We start from the raw sequence: 18,400 nt of genomic DNA on the forward strand, positions 1-18,400 counted from the left end.
ACGTGGCATGTGAATGCGTCCTGTTCTGGTGCGTGGCTCCTAGGATCAGCTAGGGCCCAGATCCTAAGACCTCTGGGCTGCCCTTATTAGGGCAATGTCCCCGCTTAGGTAGGGCCATGCCATTCCTCCCCTGTAGCACAGGGTCAGTTTGCCAAAAACCTGTGTGCGTACCCAGTCCTCCTTGGTCACGATCGCAACAATTTCCTGCGTATGTGCTTTTTTAATTTTTCTTGCCTAGATGTAGGACTTTGCATTTCTCTTTGTTAAATACCATTCTGTTAATTGCTGCTAATTGTGCAAGCTTTTCTAGATCTTTTTGAATACTCTCTCTTCCCTAGTGTTAGCTATCCCTCCTAGCTTTGTGTCATCAGCAAATTTGATCAGTTTCCCATCAATTCCCTTCTCTAGATCATTTATAAAAATGTTGAAAGACACTGGGCCTAGGACAGAGCCTTGTGGTACCCCACTTGATACATTCTTCCACTTGGATGTGCAGCCATGTATGACCATTCTTTGAGTACGATCACTCAGCCAGTTGTGAATCCACCTAACAGTTGCCTTGTCAATCCCATATTTTGTCATTTTTTTAATAAGTATGGTATGAGATACCTTGTCAAATGCTTTACTAAGGTCAAGATAAATCGCATTTCCCTGATCAACCCAGTCGGTGATTCTGTCATAGAAGGAAATTAGATTAGTCTGGCATGACTTGTTTGTTACAAACCCATGCTGGCTCTGGTTAATTACTCCATTTTCATCCAAGTACTTGCATACATGCTGTTTAATAATTTGTTCAAAGATCTTTCCCGGTATAGAAGTCAGGCTCACAGGCCTGTGGTTTCCTGGATCCACCTTCTTCCCTTTTTTGAAGATAGGGACAACATTTGCCATTTTCCAATCTTCTGGAACTTCTGTTCTCCAGGAATTTTCAAAGATTATGGCGAGCGGTTCAGCAATTACCCCGCTGCTTCCTTTAGTATCCTAGGATGTAATTCATCTGGACCTTGTGAATTGAATTAATTTAATTAATGAATTCCTAATTAATTTTAACCTTCACATCTACAGTGCATCCACAAATGTGTTTGCGGATGCACTGCAGATCACGCACTCCCATAGAGAATGTGTCATCTCATGCTGTGATCACTTCTCCGTGCGTGCCATCCAAAAATCAAATAAAATTAAATCCACGCGTGTTAAATTAAGTGCGGATGCCCCATGCTTCTCTATAGGCTGCTTGAACAGCGGATCCTCCGCGTGGATGACTCACACGGATTCTGCAATTCAATTTTGCCTCAGACAGATGACCATAATGCACGAAATAGTTCATGAATGACAATTACCAAGTGACCACTGTATGTTGGCATCATTTTGGAAGTGTCGTTTTATTTATTTTGAATGTCAGAAGGCTTATAAATACAGGGGTTATTTTTTCAAATTTTAAAGAAAATATCCAAAACCTTTTTTTCAAGGCACCAATTTAGTTCTGTAGTAATTTCCAGAAAGCTAATGCTGTGATTGGCTAACTCGCGCACCGTCAGCCAATCACAGCCATTCAACATTAAATAGCTGTGATTGGCTGACGGCGCGTGAGTTAGCCAATCACAGCATTAGCTTTCTGGAGGCGGGGATTTTAATTCCCGCCTCCAGATAGCAATGCTCCGTCGGGGACGAGGAGGGAGCGACAGCCTGCAGCAGCGCCGCAGAACGCCGGGGGAGGTGAGTACTGTTTTTTTTTTGGGGGGGGGGGGGGGTAGACACTTTTTTTTTTTGTATAGCCGGCGTATAAGACGACCCCCGACTGCAGAGCAGATTTTTCGGGGTTAAAAGGTCGTCTTATATGCCGGAATATACGGTATATGAAAAGAAGTTTTTTATCATTGGTCCCAATAATCATTATCTTATGAGCCCAGAAATATTAATATTAATTATGTCGAGCAGACATAATTACACCAGCCTTTGAAAACATTCTTTTTGCAGGAACCGAAGTAGCAACTACAGAAAGATATTTTCTACCAAGCTGGTACAAATTGGAGTAGGGTTGAGTGTGTGTGTTTGTGGGGCTGCATGCCCTGCAATTTTTCAAGTTGCTGTTGAGGGACCAACGGTCTCCATGGCAACTTGTAAACAATGCAGGGCCTGGTAATGCGAACGCAGTGCTCCGAGCGCAATTGTAGATGGGTCTCCTATCTTTTCTATGGGCACTGCGTTCGTGTTAGACGCTGAACGCATGACATTTTGCGTCTCCTTTTCTGGACGCGACCTTCGTGCGTTCAGCGCAGCCCTCATCTGCATGTGGAAATGCTTTCATTTAGAAAGCATTGCCCACAGCCATCACGTTAAACGCAAGCATTCAGAGCCTGCGTCTAACGCAATGCAGAAAACGCATGTGGAAAAGGGGCCTAAGACCCCACTTTTTCTGAGAGTCGTTTTGCCTGGAGCAAACCTTATTGGTAACAAGATGTTACCTCACACTTTCCAAAAGTTTCTAGAACTTGTTTATAAGTTCATTAGTGCCTCGAGCAAAACTACATCCTGTACAACACAAAGGAAAGGGCAGAATGTAAAGAAAGAATATATGGTCTCTAGACCACAAGACACGTTTCTTCTTTACAAAAATCGATATTATATCGCCTTAAACTATCGATGTTACCGATATATCAGACATAACAATATTGATGAAAAATATCGCCGAAGTATTAGCGATATATCGGTTTTCAATATACCTTAGCCAGAAGCACCTTTTAAATGTCCTGCAATGGAAACGCCTGCAAAACGCACACCTGTGCCCTATCTTTTTTAGGTGCATGCTGCTTTGCACTGCTAATTCCACGCATATGAATGTTTTTATAAGGACCTATGTAGGATAATTTAGAAAATGTCATTATTCTTGCAGGTTTTTGATTTTCATATATTTTTTTATAACACAACAGCAGGAGTTAGCACATAAACCTAATACAGTATTTATTACCCTGAATCTGCAGTTTTCAGAAATATCCCACATGTGGCCCTAAAGTGTAATATGACTCACAAACCGGCTTCAACAATGCACATTTTAAAGTCTTCCTTTTATGGGTTCATTTTCCAGGCACTATGTAAAGAGATTTTGTTATCGGGTTCATGCTGCCCAAATCACAGGAAACATGAACCCAGAACTGGAACGCCTGTTATCCCTGTGGGTTTTTATTATTGTGAAATGTTTTGGCGTTTCAGAATAAGTACACTTTAAAGTTTGACTTGGAACTGAGTTCCAAGTCATTGTGGGGCCATGATGGCCTCTCCCCGCCCACATGCGAGTGGACACAAAGAGGCTAGTGTTGGGCCACCTCTAGCTTGTATACAAGATGTGATACCAGCGGGCATCTAGTACTCATTTAGAGGCTCTAGTACTCTGCTTGAGGCGACCAAGCAGGATACTAGAGTCTCCATGCCCGTCCGTATAACATCTTGTATCTAAGTTAGATGCATCCCAACAGAGTCCTAGAGTCTCCTTGCCTGCCCATATCACATCTTGTATCCAAGCTAGAGGCGGTACAACAGGGTACTAGAGTCTCCATGCCTGCCCATATCACATCTTGTGTCCAGGCTAGAGGAGGTCCAACAGGGTACTAGAGCTTCCATGCCCCCCTGTATCTCATCTTGTACCCAAGCTAGAGGCGGTACAACAGCGCACTAGAGCCTCTATGCTTGCCCGCATCTCATCTAGTATCCAAGCTAAAAGTGGAATAGGGCACTAGAGTCTCAATGCCTCCCATATCACATCTGTTATCCATGCTAGAGGCGGTACAACCAGGTACTAGAGCCTCTACGCCTGCCTGTATCACCTCTTGTGTCTGGGCTAGAGGAGATCCAACAAGGTACTAGGGCTTCCATGCCTACCCGTATCTCATCTTGTATCCAAGCTAGAGGTGGTACAACAGGGCACTAGAGCCTGCATGCCTGGCCGTATCACATCTTGCATTTAAGCTAGAGGCGGAACAGCAGGTTACTAGAGCCTCCATGCCCCCTGTATCACATCTTGTATCCAAGCCAATGGCTTGTGATCATTACGCTTATAATGTATACATTGGTTAAAATTCACCTCCGTGACTATGATTATTACATCTATCTTCTGCACTTCTTTATATATTGTCATTTGTAAATACTTTGTAATTGTTATATGTGGTATTTTTATCAATGCGAAGAAAATGTTATGTTGTATCATTAAGGAGTTAAAATAAAGGGTTAAACATTGTTTTCTTTTTGACTTTACAAAATTCTGCAGTCTTCAAATTTGCTAATTGAAGCTTGAAAATCTTGAAGACCCTCAATGACCTCTTTTGAATTCCTGCATGTGCTACTAATGTGCTTCATTCTTTCTCTATTCTGAAAGGCATTTCCTTGTTTTCCAGACCTCCATGGGAAATGTTTGCAGAGACCCTTTGTTTCAGTGCAATATGCTGTACCTTGTAGAAGAGGAGGCTACAGCTTGTAAGTATCAATAACTAGTGGGAGAACTCGGTGTGTTTGTTGCTGTGCTGTTATTTTGTATTATTCTGGCACAGTGATGAAAGTGTAATGTATTCAGACTTGTAAACTACCTAAAATAATCCAATATATACAAATATGTATATGCAAAAGTTGTTAGATTAACCCTTTCCAATCCACTGTCTGACCTCTGAAGGCATTATGATTTAAGGTTGTACAGCTACGATGTTGGAAGATATCCATCGGGGTTCTCCTAATGTATATGCCTCTCTGCTGTCAGAGCCTATCCAACGTGTCACCTCATGCAGTACTGGCTTTAGCCAGCATAAAGCGCCGTTGTATAATGACAGAAAAAGAGTAAGCCCCCTAGGAAAACCAGGATACAAATTGGATTAGAAAGGGTTAATTGTTAGTTCAAGCCATGTATTTTCTGTTACCATTTATTAAATATAGAGAGCAAAAAATAAAACGTCAACCGCAGACCTGTGGGCTATACGTAACTGTGACATGGCATGCAGGCCAGGTAAGCAGGAAAATAAAAAGATGTCCAAGCAATATATGTAACAGAAAAACCATGTGCGAGTTATTCCCTAGTAAGGGCTCCTACCCACTAGTAAGTTTGTGCTTTGCGATTTTTGTGCAATGCGATTTTAACATTAGAAAGTCCCATTGACATTTGCATTAAAAAAACGCAGTGATATCGCAGCGTAAAAAAAATGCTAGTGAGTAGGAGCCCTAAGGCTGGCTCACATGAGCGAGTTGTGAAACACTATTTATAACGCAGCATTTTATCGCTGTGTGAGCCGTCCTATCGTCGCGTATAGTAGCGGTTTTGAACTGTGTATCACAGCATATCTCACGGACAATGTCATGTGCAGTCTTGACTATTTTTTTGTTATCTCCTGCTCTGACGTTGCGAATAAATAGCGCACATACGCAATATAGTAGCATATGTACAGCGTTTATTACACGCCCATAGACAATAATAGGGCTTTATCGCGCATAATACACCGTGAAATAGAACATGCTGTATTCCTTTTTACATGCATATTATACACAACATATATACGTAAGTGTGAGTGAATCAATGAAAATCAAATGTACTTTTATTGACGCTATTCTCCATCTATTACGTGCACATACATTGCATGCGTAATACGCTATTAAAATGTGATTGTTCCCAGCAAGAGAAACCACGTAATCTTGTAGATATGATACCTTTTAAAGGCTAACAAAAATCCATGATATAATAGCGAGCTTGTGAACCTCTCGGGCTCTTCGTCAGGCTAAAATGGAATAGCTCTGAAGAGGCATGAATATTTATACACACTTATAACATGCATATGGCAAGGCACAGACATGGATGTGATTGATATGCACTTAAAAGTAATACTGCAACAGAAAACAAACTTTTTTTGACTGGGCACTGATAAGGCAGTGAAAGTTTATGGTCCCTGAATTCGGGCCAAGAATGCTGCAAGAGGCACACAAACATTTTTAACTAGACACTGATAAGGGAGTGAAAGTGTATGGTCCCTGAATTACTGTTGATGGGGTTTTCACCAGGCCAGCAGTCTTATCTGTGCTATAGATGTCTCATATCTGCCATTCACCCATAAATCCTTGCGAATAATTTAACCCCCTGTTCATCATGTCAAACGTTGTTATCAATTTATATTCCCAAATTCTTCTATGGTTTTGTGACTTGAAACCACCCTTTAATATCAAAACTCTCATATTCCCTTTGTCATGTCCATGGTTAGAGAAGTGCTTGGCCACAGGTAATTCTCCTTCTGTGATTAATTGTATGGCGATGAGATCTCATCCTCACTTTCAGTTTTTCCCCTGTTTCTCCGACATAAAGTTTGGAGTAGTTGATTCCTGGGTATCCTGGTGGCTCTGTGGACATGGCTGGAGGTAGCCTACAACATTGGAGCTATCATGAGGGGGGCCTGGGATGAAAACCCCAACCACCACCATCGGTCACGCGATTGCGTGTATAAAAGAGTAAAAAAAAGGTAAATAAAAGTTAAAGATTCAACTCCCTTCATGGATCGGATCCATGAGAGGAGCGCAAGGTAATCGCCTCCGGGATGTCCCGTGACGTTCTGGTTCTTCCAGGACCTGGCCCTGCGTCCTGCTCGCGGCCCAGGAAATTTAAAATCCCTCTGCTCCTGGCTACCATTTGTAGTTGAGAGCAGAAATATATCATCGGGAGCCGCTGTATTCGGTTTCCGGTCACATGATTGCTGTTATCCAATGGATAATGGCGATCATTTAAAGTAAAAAAAAGAAAGAAACTAGTGTGAGTAGAGGTTGCCGTGTGCAGTACAGTGTAAAATAACGGGGTGTTAGCAAACCCTATTCACTTACATTGGAAGAAATCTGCAGCAGAAGATGGTCATACTGCGGATTTTCTGATCCTCAGCATCCTCTATTTGTTGTAGAAATGTTGCAGATTATTTATCACAGCGTAATTTATTTGTAGCAATTTAATACGTGATTTTCGCTGTGAAAATCTGCATAAAGATCCACACTCAATATCCATTTCATGCTCATTTTTGGTAAAGTATAACTCCACTTTCTTTTTTAACTGGCTTTTATTGACGACTAACATATTCCACCCATCCAATGAAATGAAGTCATAATGTATGCAATGAGGGGAAACCGATTTCAAATGATTAAATTTAGCATTACAATAACTACAATCCCTAAATATAGAAATTTCTGGTGTGAATATAGGGAGAAGGAGAATGGAGATCCAGAAAACTTAAATGTAACACAAGGGATATATATATATATTTCCATATAGCCTATATAGCAGTTCAATTATTTGCTTAGCAATAACAAAACACAGGCTGGCATGTAGAGCAGAGTGTATTATTTGTCAGTGTTATAAGCTTGAAAGTAGATCTGTTAAATGTTGGAAGAGCATTTTGAGTCAATACAGTATTTTAGGAATTACATCATATGTCCCATATCTAGTGGAGTTTATAAGGACATTTTCTGTTTTCAAAAGCTTTTTTTCTTAAGAAATGACTGTATTAATCAGGTTATGCTATTGAGCTGTAGTTGGGGATCACCTGTCCATTTATTTCATCACAATTCAGCTGTAAAAAGTGTTTCATGAAGTAAAATTGGTATATGATGATGCAATTGTTCAGGATCTAGGAGACCCAGGAAATAAACTTCTTGAGTTTTCAGAACAGGAAGATCAACTAATTGGCTAAATAAAATTGTTACTTAATAATAATATTTATTTGTATAGCGCCAACATATTCTGCACCGCTTACAAAGACGGGGAATACAGAATACAGAAAGTACAAAAATTACAGAACCACAGTTACATAGTAATCAGTTGATGGAAACAATAGGGATGAGGGTCCTGCTCCAACGAGCTTACATACTACAAGTAATGGGGTGATAGAGAAGGTAAAGGGGCTGGAGATGTACATGGTATGGCGAGTGAGGGATGCTATACGCCCGACACTTAGCCTGTGACGGCAGAATTGTTATGACTGCAGGGGCAGTTGATGGTGGCTGGCAAGGCTTGCAGTCAGTAGGTCAGGGAACATGTTATCAGGCGGCGTACAGAGGGGTTTGTTTAGGAAATGCCTCCCTGAAGAGGTGCATTTTTAGAGCAAGCCTGAAGTTTTGTGAGTCCTAGATTGCCCGGGTAGCCTTTGGTAGTGCGTTCCAGAGGACTGGTGCTGCTCTGAAGAAGTCTTGGAGGCGGGAATGAGAAGTTCAAATTAGAGGGGCGCACAGTCTAATTTGGTTAGCAGAGTAGAGAGCCCGGGCTGCGTGATGGATTGAGATGAGGGAGGCAATATAGAGCGGCGCTGCGCTGTGGAGGGCTTTGTTGATGAAGGTAGTGAGTTTAAATTGAATTCTGTATTTAACGGGCAGCCAGTGCAGTGACTGGCACAGAACAGAGGCGTCCGAATAGCAGCTGGACAGGAAGAGGAGCCTGGCTGCCACATTCAGGATGGATTGGAGAGGGTAGAGTCTGGTGCAGTGGAGGCCGATCAGCAACTAGTTACAATAATCGAGCCGAGAGTGGATGAGGGCAACAATAAGCAGTTTTAGCGCGTCTATGGTGAGAAAAGAGTGGATTCTTGTGATGTTCTTGAGCTGCAGCTGACATGTTCAGGACAGAGATTGGATGTAGGGTGTAAAGGAGAGATCGGTATCGAATATGACCCCAAGGCAGCGGATGTGCTGTCTGGGAGTTATGGTGACGCCACACACTGAGATGGAGATGTCAGGATGAGGTCGGTTAGTAGAGGTTGGAAACACCAGTAGGTACTTTTTAGAGAGGTTTAGCTAGAGAGAGGCCATAGTGTTAGAGACAGCGGACAGACAGTCAGTGTTGTTTTGGAGGTCCCTAACAGCAAGGGGAAGAGGAGGAGAGGTAGAGCCAGCAAAGGAGATGCTGAATGAGCGGTCAGATAGGTAGGAGGAAAACCAGGAGAGAGCAGTGTCCTTTAGGCCGATGGTGCAAAGAATACTGAGGAGGAGTTTGTGGTCAACAGTGTTGAATGCTGCGGAGAGGTCGAAGAGGATCAGTAGGGAGTAATCGCCCCTCGATTTGACTGTCAGGAGGTCATTTGATACCCTTGTAAGGGCAGTTTCTGTCGAGTGTTGGGGTCGGAAGCCAGACTGTAGGGGTCGAGGAGAGAGTTCTCTGATAGATAGCTTACTAGGTGGGAGTAAACTAGGCGTTCTAGTAGTTTGGAGATGAAGGGGAGATTAGAGATGGGTCGGTAGTTGGCAGCATCAGTCGCGTCAAGAGTCAGCTTCTTTAGCAGTGGGGATATGATGGCGTGTTTGAAAGAAGAGGGAAAGATGCCAGAAGTCAGAGAGAGGTTGAATACAGTGGTGAGATGGGAGATGACCACTGGGGTGAGGGATCGAAGGAGGTGTGAGGGGAGAGGGTTGCTAGCGCAGGTGGTGGGGCAAGCAGAGGAAATCAATTTGGAGACTTCTTCCTCTGTCATTGGTCTGAGTACATTGAGCAGGAGCTAGATGCAGTGCTGACAAGACTAGGGTCAGGGCTAGTCTGGGATTGGGAAGTTATTTCCTGATGGATGTCATCAATTTTCTTTTTGAAGTAGGCAGCCAACTCTACAGCACTGAGATCTGTCACAGGGGGCTGCAGTTTAGGGCTGAGAAAGGGAGTTAAAAGTATCAAAGTGCCGTTTAGGGTTGTGTGATAGTGAGGAGACCAGAGAGGTGAAATAGACTTGTTTGGCATGGTGGAGGGCGAGTTTGTAGTTTCTGAGCATGAATTTGTAGTGTTTAAAGCATGAGCCCGGGTTGCCGCGTTCTACATCGGGTGGCTTGGGTCATCGGGAGGCGCCGCTTCATCCACGGCATTTTTGAGAGCGGTGTTGTAGTGAGTAGCAGCCAGGTTGGGGCAGGAGAGGAGAGAAATAGGGGACAGAGAAGACTGTAGGGACTCAGCAAAGTCCTGGGTGTGAATGGCCTTAAGGTTTCTATAGGTATGGTAGGTAGGTGGGTCTGGAGAGATGTTAGGAAGCGTGACAGAGAAAGAGAGGAGGTTATGGTCCGAGAGCAAAAAAGAGCAGTTAGTGAAGTTGGAAGCAGAGCAGAGACTGAGGTAGACCAGATCAAGAGTGTTGCCATCCCTGTGAGTGGGAGAGGCTGTGAGTTGAGAGAGACCAAGGGAAGAGGTGAGCGATAGAAGCTGAGAGGAGAGATGGGGTCATTAGTGGGGATGTTAAAATCACCAAGGATGAGGGTTGGAATATCACAGGATAGGAAGTGGGGGAGGCAGGCAGCAAAGTGGTCCAAAAACAGGTGAGAAGCACCTGGGGGGCGGTAGATAACTGCTACTCGCATAGACAGTGGGCGGGAAAGCCGTCGCGTATGTACCTCAAATGATGGAAAAGTGAGTGAGGGTACCGGGGGATGATCTGGTAGGTACATTTCGGAGAGAGAAGAGCACCTGTCAGAACCAGCAACTCTCGGGGCCGCCGTGCCCACACCACCGGTCCTGCCACCCGGGTTACAGGAGTGCGGCGCAGGGGAGCCCCGGTTTTAGTGATCTCCCCGGACCGCTGTAAAAATGGTCGCCGCTGGGTTGCTAGGGAGGCAGCAGGTGCTTCTCTATTTCCTTGACTACCTAGCATGCCTCCCTGGCAACTGTCTGTTCAGCAAGGCTGGGGGCGTGTCCCCAGCACCTCCTTGATGGGCCCTGCTGCTGTCAGGCTCCCTGCCCCAATCAGCTGCTGGGGCGGGAGCTGTGACAGCAGTTAAAAGTGTGTGTTTTCCTTCCAGCCCTTGCCAGTGTTAGTTTGGTTCTCCAGCTGCACCCGCGTTTATTTTGACTGCTCTTCTGACCCCGGCTTTTCTGACTACTTTTTTGCCTTCCCCTATGTACTGCATACCCTCCTGTTGCCGACCTGGATTGTCTGACCATTCTACTGTTTGTTTGTCTTCAGTGTCTGTTTGTCTTCCCGTGTCCCGCTTCCCTAGTGAGGGTAGGGACCGCCGCCCAGTTGTCGCCCTGGGGGTTAGCCCAGGGGGGCAAGTAGGCAGGGACAGGGGTTGCGGGATTTCTCAGGGACCCCCATATCCCGGACACTGTCCTGACAGCACCTACTCCTCCACCACGCCTGTCATCCAGTCTTGGGGTATGGGAGAACTGCAGGCCATTGTAAGACAGTGCAACAGGGGAGGCCGTGTCAGACTGCTGCATCCACGTTTCTGTGAGAGCTAGCAGATTTAGAGATTTAGCAGTAAAAAAGTCGAGGATGGTGGGGAGTTTATTACATGCTGACTGGCAGTTCCAGAGCGCACATTTAAAAAAAGTCAGGAGAGAGTATGCATGGGCTTAGCAGTTGGACTTGAGGGTTTTCTTAGTGAGTCAGGTAGGGGGTAATAGTTAGGAGCAGTGGAGGGTGGGCCAGGATTGGAAAAGATATCCCCAGCTGCTAGTAGCAGGAAGATAGCAAGGGTGAGCAGATGGTTAGGAGATTTATGAGGAAGACTGTTATGTTTGTTAGTTGCATTAGGGGGTTTGAGGCTAAGTAAGAATGTATAGAGTGCAGGTGACCGCATTAGTGACAGCTTTGATGTGCAAGGCATATAGGCAGAGTTTGTGGCCTACATGTCGAACTGCCATGGTCAAACTACATCACACTTGATTCAGACCACAGTTAATACAGCTCATATTAGCGTGGCATACATGCATACACTGATTTTATAATGAAAGTTAAGGTACAACTAGGAAATAAATGGGAGTGGCTAATCAAGTTCTAATTGACTAGCCAGCTGAGTTCAGTTTTGCAAGCCTACTGACCAAAAGGAGGCAAGCATAGATAAATGAAAAATGCTATTTGGGGGAGGTGGATGGCAGAAATGACTAAAAGTAAAGTTTCATTTAGTCAGTAAAATGTACCAATGCGGACAGGAAAAAATCAAAATACACAATTCACAGCGCAATCAGCACAGATGGTTTAGGCAGAGGGGAATAGCAGGGCGGAAGGCAGAGGGGAATAGCAGTGCAAAAGGTCTGGACTTCATTCCAATATCATATTAAGTGAAGAAAATTAGCATTGATTCTTATTGAGAAGTGGGTTGCCTCTCAGTTGGCATTGAGTAGCACTGATGTAATATAGAATGTTGAATAAGTTTATGATTATTGGCTGTAGATACCAAAGAGTGGGATTCCACAGCATCAGACCATCTTCATCAGTAGGGGAGGTTATACATGTTCTCCATTTCTACTTTCAGGTTTATAGAACTTGAGAATTTACATTTTACTAAATAAGTACAAATTGGGGATCAATCCTCTAGGTCCCTGTGTGCGTAGGAGCCAGATTCAGGGCTGTTCTTTATTATAGAGTAAACGTACAAATAACTTTTATATTGATTCATATAATCTCATGTTGTTTTCTTCATGCGTTCACATAGTCTGCTGATGGCCTATGGAAACAAGTAGCCATTAACCTTCTCTCTGCTCTTAGATGTGTAATTGTCAGTGCCCCCCATAATGTGTTTGTAACAGGAACGGGTCATAAAGTTTTCAACAATTATGTGAGCAGTTAAAGGGGTTGTCCCGCAGCGAAATCAAAAAAAAAATTTGTTTCTACCTACCCCCACATTGTGCCCCGTTAAAAACAATCCCTTTGTTATTTATTTATTTTTTTTAAATCGCTTACCTGCATCCCCATTCAGGCAGTTTCTTCTTTTCTTCTTTTAAAGATGGCCGCCGGTCCTTTCCCAATGATTCACCGCGGTTTTCTCCCATGGTGCACCGCGGGTCTTCTCCCATGGTGCACCGTGGATGTCTTGCGTTCCACTGCCGATTACAGCCACCTAATTGGCTGATCGGCACCACGTGACGGAGGCGGAGCTACGATGACGCGGAGAAGACCAGCTCTCCAGCACGAGCAGAAGACCGGACAGCGCAAGCGCGTCTAAAGAAGCCCGAAGACACAGAAATTAGACGGAGCCATGGAGACGGGGACGCCAGCAACGGAGTGGGTAAGTGAATAACTTCTGTATGGCTCATATTTAATGCACGATGTACATTACAAAGTGCATTAATATGGCCATACAGAAGTGTATAACCCCACTTGATTTCACGGGACAACCCCTTTAATGATGAGGAACGAGAGTTATCATCTTAAATCAGAGGTAGTGTCGATGCTGATTCCACCTGAGTTCTTATCACAGTGTAAATCAATGTAAGTACTTAGTGAGGATATGATGCTGGTACTTATAATGGTATATGGATTCAACAACATGTTGTATGGCACTGGATGCCTGCTGATGATTTTTCGATTTCTTTCCTTGTCACTATATATACTGGATTGTCCCTTACTGGTATTTAGTGCAGATGTGTGAACTGTATGCAGTCACTTGTAGTCATGATTGTACACCTCTGCAGAGATGGTAGAAACTTAGTTGCACAAGGTTCCTCTATTGTACAATCCACAGGAATGTGACTCCTGGTGTCCGGAGACTGCCACTAAGGCCAATAATTTCATGTCATGTATTTTTTACTACACTTTTAAATTCACTTATGATTCTACTATATTATTTAATGTAAGGGATAAGGCAACAGCGCAGATTATGAACCGGCACAGGAAGACTCTATATGAAGCTTAGACCATGTGGTCAGACAGTTCACAATGACTGGATCTTTATTTCATGTGGACTATATGTATTTCCAATATGAGAGGTGTGACGCTTGGAGCTGTTGATGGCATTACCAGCAGTCGCTGCTTGGTGACAACAGGACAGAATGTAATTTTAGCACTGACAATACTTCTAGATTTCCATAGGCGTGCACTTGTTTAACTGCATATTTGCTGCATATTCCGGTAGTATTGATCTGTAATCTAGAGCCATTCATTTGCACTGGTAAATGGCAATAAACAGAGATCTAAACTGTAGCAATCAGTGTCTAAATAGCTGAAATCAAAATTGCTTTGATAATGTATTAAATGTTTGGTGCCTATGTTAGCATCCTGATGGCAGCATATGTTTACATGTACATTTAACTATGATATGGATATGCTGGATATATTGAACTCTATGGATGACTATATGCAAGTGTATTTGTAGATATATCATCTCCACTGGTAGGATGTTGAATGCTAACCCTTTATAAATGCCCTGCCTCACAGAAATTCTTTACGTCCTCCGACACTCTGTATGTACAGTTGGGCAGTTTCCATCTGTCTTTTTTTTTTAAGACAAGACTTTTGCAGCAGAAAAATAAGTGAGAACAAAATCCCAGAGCAGCTGATTTGTGCAAAAAATGTCCCAATGATGTGGCCCAGAGAAAGCCAGCGGGTTACATGCTCATCAGACAACAAGGGTCTCTTCCTCTTCTAGGCCATATAGCTGCATGTTGGACACAAGTGGATGCCTCAGGATCCGACTGCGGTTCTCTTACTGTGTCATTAATGAACCGGCTATCAGAGTTTCCTGAAAATCTAACTTGTAGGCATACACAAAAATATATCATAAAATAGTTACTAAGTTCTATTTTACCAAAAATACACAATGGATTGACTTCCTGTATTCTACCTGTAAGGTTGGACTCAAACTGGTGGATTGTCACAACACATGATGCCAATAGCCCATTGATTTCTATTGGGCTACTCACGCCTGCATTTTTTTCGCATGCATTTTTCCCACCGGAAAAAAACTTGCGGCATGTCCTATCTTGGAACGTATTATGCGCTCATACACACCAAGACAGTGTATAGGGATTGGCGTCACACAGCATCTACACATGTTATTGCGTACTTGCTGCGTGCTCACGCAGGAGAGACACGTGCGGTGTGCAGCTACTTACTTACACGTGAAGCCGGCCTAAGTCTGGCATAAATTTGTTACATGACCTTCTCAAGGAGGTTTGTTGGTGTTGGCAGAGTTACTTACGAATACACAAAAACCTGTTTTCCTATTAGTGCAGTAAAGTTTTGTCGCTCCTGGGATTACTGTGAAAAGAGGCATCATAAGAGAACTTAAACTGCTTTGCAGTGGATCATGTGCCTTCATAGGAACAGACATGTACTTCTGTACCTGTATAGGAATAGAGCTGTACGTCTATAGTAGAAGCAGAGACAGAGTGGGCATACATAACTGAAGGCCCCTGTGGGAGAACAGTAAATAGGCCCTTTCTTCTCCAATAGCTTATCATGCAGTAGGACCCCATCATGCCTCTCTAACACTATACTATAATTGTGAACTATGTGGCCAAGAGCCCCGCAGTTGTGCAATTTTGCGCAGCTTGCAAGTAAATTGAATGTTAACTGCCTGTTGATTATTAATGGCTGTGCGGTTTTAGGCAAATCATACCACCATCAGCAAGTCAGTTAACAGGAGCCTATCATGTTGCACATGCAGTCCTATCTGCAAGTAGTATGTTATACAGCAGGATGATCAGAGCAGATTGATATATCATAGTTTGTAGAATAAGATTCAATAGGACTTGTATTTTATTCACTTATATCTCTGCACATTCTGAGCTGAGTGGTCCAGTGGGCGGAGCTATCAGTGATTGACAGCTAGCTATATATGACTGTGCATACAGGAAAGGCTGTGCGATCACTGATAAAACCGCCCATTGGACCACTAAGCTTGGAATGAGCAGAGAGTCAAAGGGGATTGTCTGTCCTCTAGATAGGTCATCAGTAATTAATGCATTGGGTCCCCAGCTTGGGACCCCCTTTCATCAGCTGACTGTAGATCCCGCTGCATTGACACTGCCGCTGGCCAGATGTTGTCATTAGCTGCTAGCACAAGTAGTGTTTCACTCCCATAGAAATCAGTGGGAAATCCGCACAGCTATGGCACTTTCTGCTTCTCTCCTGGTCAGGACTAGATGTGATGTCCTGACCAGCAGGAAATGCCGTAGCATCGTGGTACTCCCATTGATTTCTATGGGAGTGAAGCTGGCACGCTTACATCCTGTGCTGATGGCTAATAACATCCAGCCCACAGCTGATGGACGGGGGTCTCAAGCCGGGGACCCCGTCGATCAGCTAGTGATGACCTATCCAAAAGATAGGTCATAAGTGTAAAAGAGGGCAGACAACCCCTTTAAATTAGAAAAATGCAAGTTCTACTGAATCTTTCTCCATAAAACTATATACCTGTCTGCTCCGCTCCATAACATCATGCCTGCAGATTGGACAGCTTGTTCAAGCTGACAGATTAACTTTAATTCTTGTGCAAGCCACACAGACTTGGAGCTTTTGTCCGCGTCTAGGAGGCGCTGCATGAGAAATTTTTACCTCGATGGCCTAAAACGTCGGGGCAGCTGGATAAGTTTAGATTTCTAGTTGCATTTACATTGTTGCATAAACCTGATTTACAAACCTCTTCCATCTCTTTACTGTCAGATTTACATACTTAATTTTGCCGAGGCAGCTGTGTTCCTGGGTCTCTTTAACCCTTATGAATTTCTAATTGACTAATTAAGTAATTATGACACAAATGTTGCGAGCAGATGGAAATTAAACGAGTACCTTAATTTCTTCCATCATGCGGCTTGTTGTAGGAGGTGACACATTATTGTTTAAGGCCTCATGTCCACGGGCAAAAGAAGAATTAAAATCCGCAGCGGATTTTAACTCTTCTCCTGCACGCGGATCCGCATCCCATTGGGATGCATTGACCACCCGCGGGTGGATAAATACCCGCGGATGGTCAATAAAAGTGATTTTTTTTAAAATGGAGCATGAAAAAAATCTGGACTATGCTCCATTTTTGTGCGGGTCTCCCGCGGGGACGGCTCCCGCGGGCTTCTCTGGAAGCCTATGGAAGCCGTCCGGATCCGCGGGAGACAAAAATCGGAATTTACTCACCCGCTCCGGTTCTTCCCTTCGCCGCGGCTCCATCTTCTCTCCATCGCGGCCGGATCTTGCCCTGCGCATCCGCCGGGCCGAAGAAAGAAGATCCGTCCGCGACGCAGAGAAGATGACGCCGCGGCGAAGGGAAGATCCGGAGCGGGAGAGAGGTGAGTTTATTCTTATTTTTATGCCTCATGTCCGCGGGGCAGGAGGGACCCGCTACAGATTCTCCATGGAGAATCCGTAGCGGGCCTGATTTTCCCCGTGGACATGAGGCCTTAGACCATCTTGATTTAGTTGCCATTTGAACCTTCTTGCATTGCAACCAGCTGCATTTGTTAGCTCTTTCATTAGGACACCTGATGGCAGCTACGTAGATGATTTGATCTTCTGGGTGACGGTGTGACCCTCACAATCAAGTAAAGCTAATTAAGTCCATTCTTTGAAAGATCTTGTGATGTTTGTGTCCTGTACATCTGGGGGTCATGTGGTTTTACTTGTAGAACAAGATTTATATTGCACAGTAAGGAGAAGAATAATTGTGCAGAACTGCCAGCACTGTACTTTATTCCATATCCTTGACATGTGAAATCCACTTTGGCAGAGTTCTGTAGTGACGGCCATTGTGCCATTGAGTCTGTTGCTAGGCATCCTATTTAGCCTTTGAACATTGTGGGTTCATTACACCTTATTTAGCGATAAAGCTGCATCGCAAATTGCGACATTTGTTCCTGAAAGACAATGTTGGGGCCTGACTCATCGAGAAAATGAGTCACTTTAATATGTTGTTAAAATTCTAAATTTATATTGGACTAACATAGAAGACCTATATAATTTAATAGGACTATCTAACAGTTTCTTTGTTTGCAGTTTCCTAATTTGATGTAAATGCTTCCGTCCTTCTGCTATATATACTCCCAACGCAGTAAAAGTCCTTTGAAACAACCACCCAAATTTGTCATAAAAATGGTTCTCTAGCAAGTGGTCCTCTTAAGGAAATAAAAATTTAGGGAAGTGATAATCGATTGCTGAAAATCCTAGTCCAGATGGTAACTCGTCTCTTCTGTAATGTGATTTTTATTTTTTTTTAAATCTAATTCTGTTTAATAAAATGTAAAGTTTTTTTATTGAGGCTTTTGTGTGCTGACCTCTTTTTTTGTTTATCCGTTATGCAGCAGAATGTGTGTTCATGGTTGTAATATATGCAACTTTAATTTGGTGTATTTAGATAAATATTGAATACTATTGTTTCAGTCCAAGGAATACCTTATATATGACTGTACCATTTTACAAATCATTAGCATGTTTTCAGGGGTGTCAGTCATGGACAAAATCTGTGCCTAAGTTTCAGCTTTGTAAACATCAGTTAATTTACAGTTCCACAAAACACCTTAAAGAGACTTTATTAAAGAGGTTTTCCAGTGAAATACTATTGATGACCTATCATCAGGATAGGTCATGAATAGTTTATCGGCTGGGGTCCGCTGCTTGGGCACCCGGCTGTTCAGCTGAGCATGTGCATGCTGTCAGCGCCGCAATAACAAAGAGGGATGTCTGCGCAAAGGCTTATGCTGCAAATACACAGAGGTCGGAGC

The 18,400-nt window shown here is 43.6% G+C and overlaps 1 protein-coding gene across 1 annotated transcript in view; it reads left to right on the top strand.

Annotated features, from left to right (window-relative positions):
* Positions 1-18,400, top strand: part of TIAM2 (TIAM Rac1 associated GEF 2) — a 507,083-nt gene that overhangs the window by 154,888 nt on the left and 333,795 nt on the right. Inside the window, exon 5 of the mRNA XM_066596062.1 lies at positions 4,389-4,467. The gene's annotated coding sequence lies outside the window, so the exon portion shown is untranslated. The remainder of the gene's footprint in view (positions 1-4,388; positions 4,468-18,400) is intronic.

Source organism: Eleutherodactylus coqui, chromosome 3 (assembly GCF_035609145.1).
Source record: "Eleutherodactylus coqui strain aEleCoq1 chromosome 3, aEleCoq1.hap1, whole genome shotgun sequence".
Classification (NCBI taxonomy): domain Eukaryota; kingdom Metazoa; phylum Chordata; class Amphibia; order Anura; family Eleutherodactylidae; genus Eleutherodactylus; species Eleutherodactylus coqui.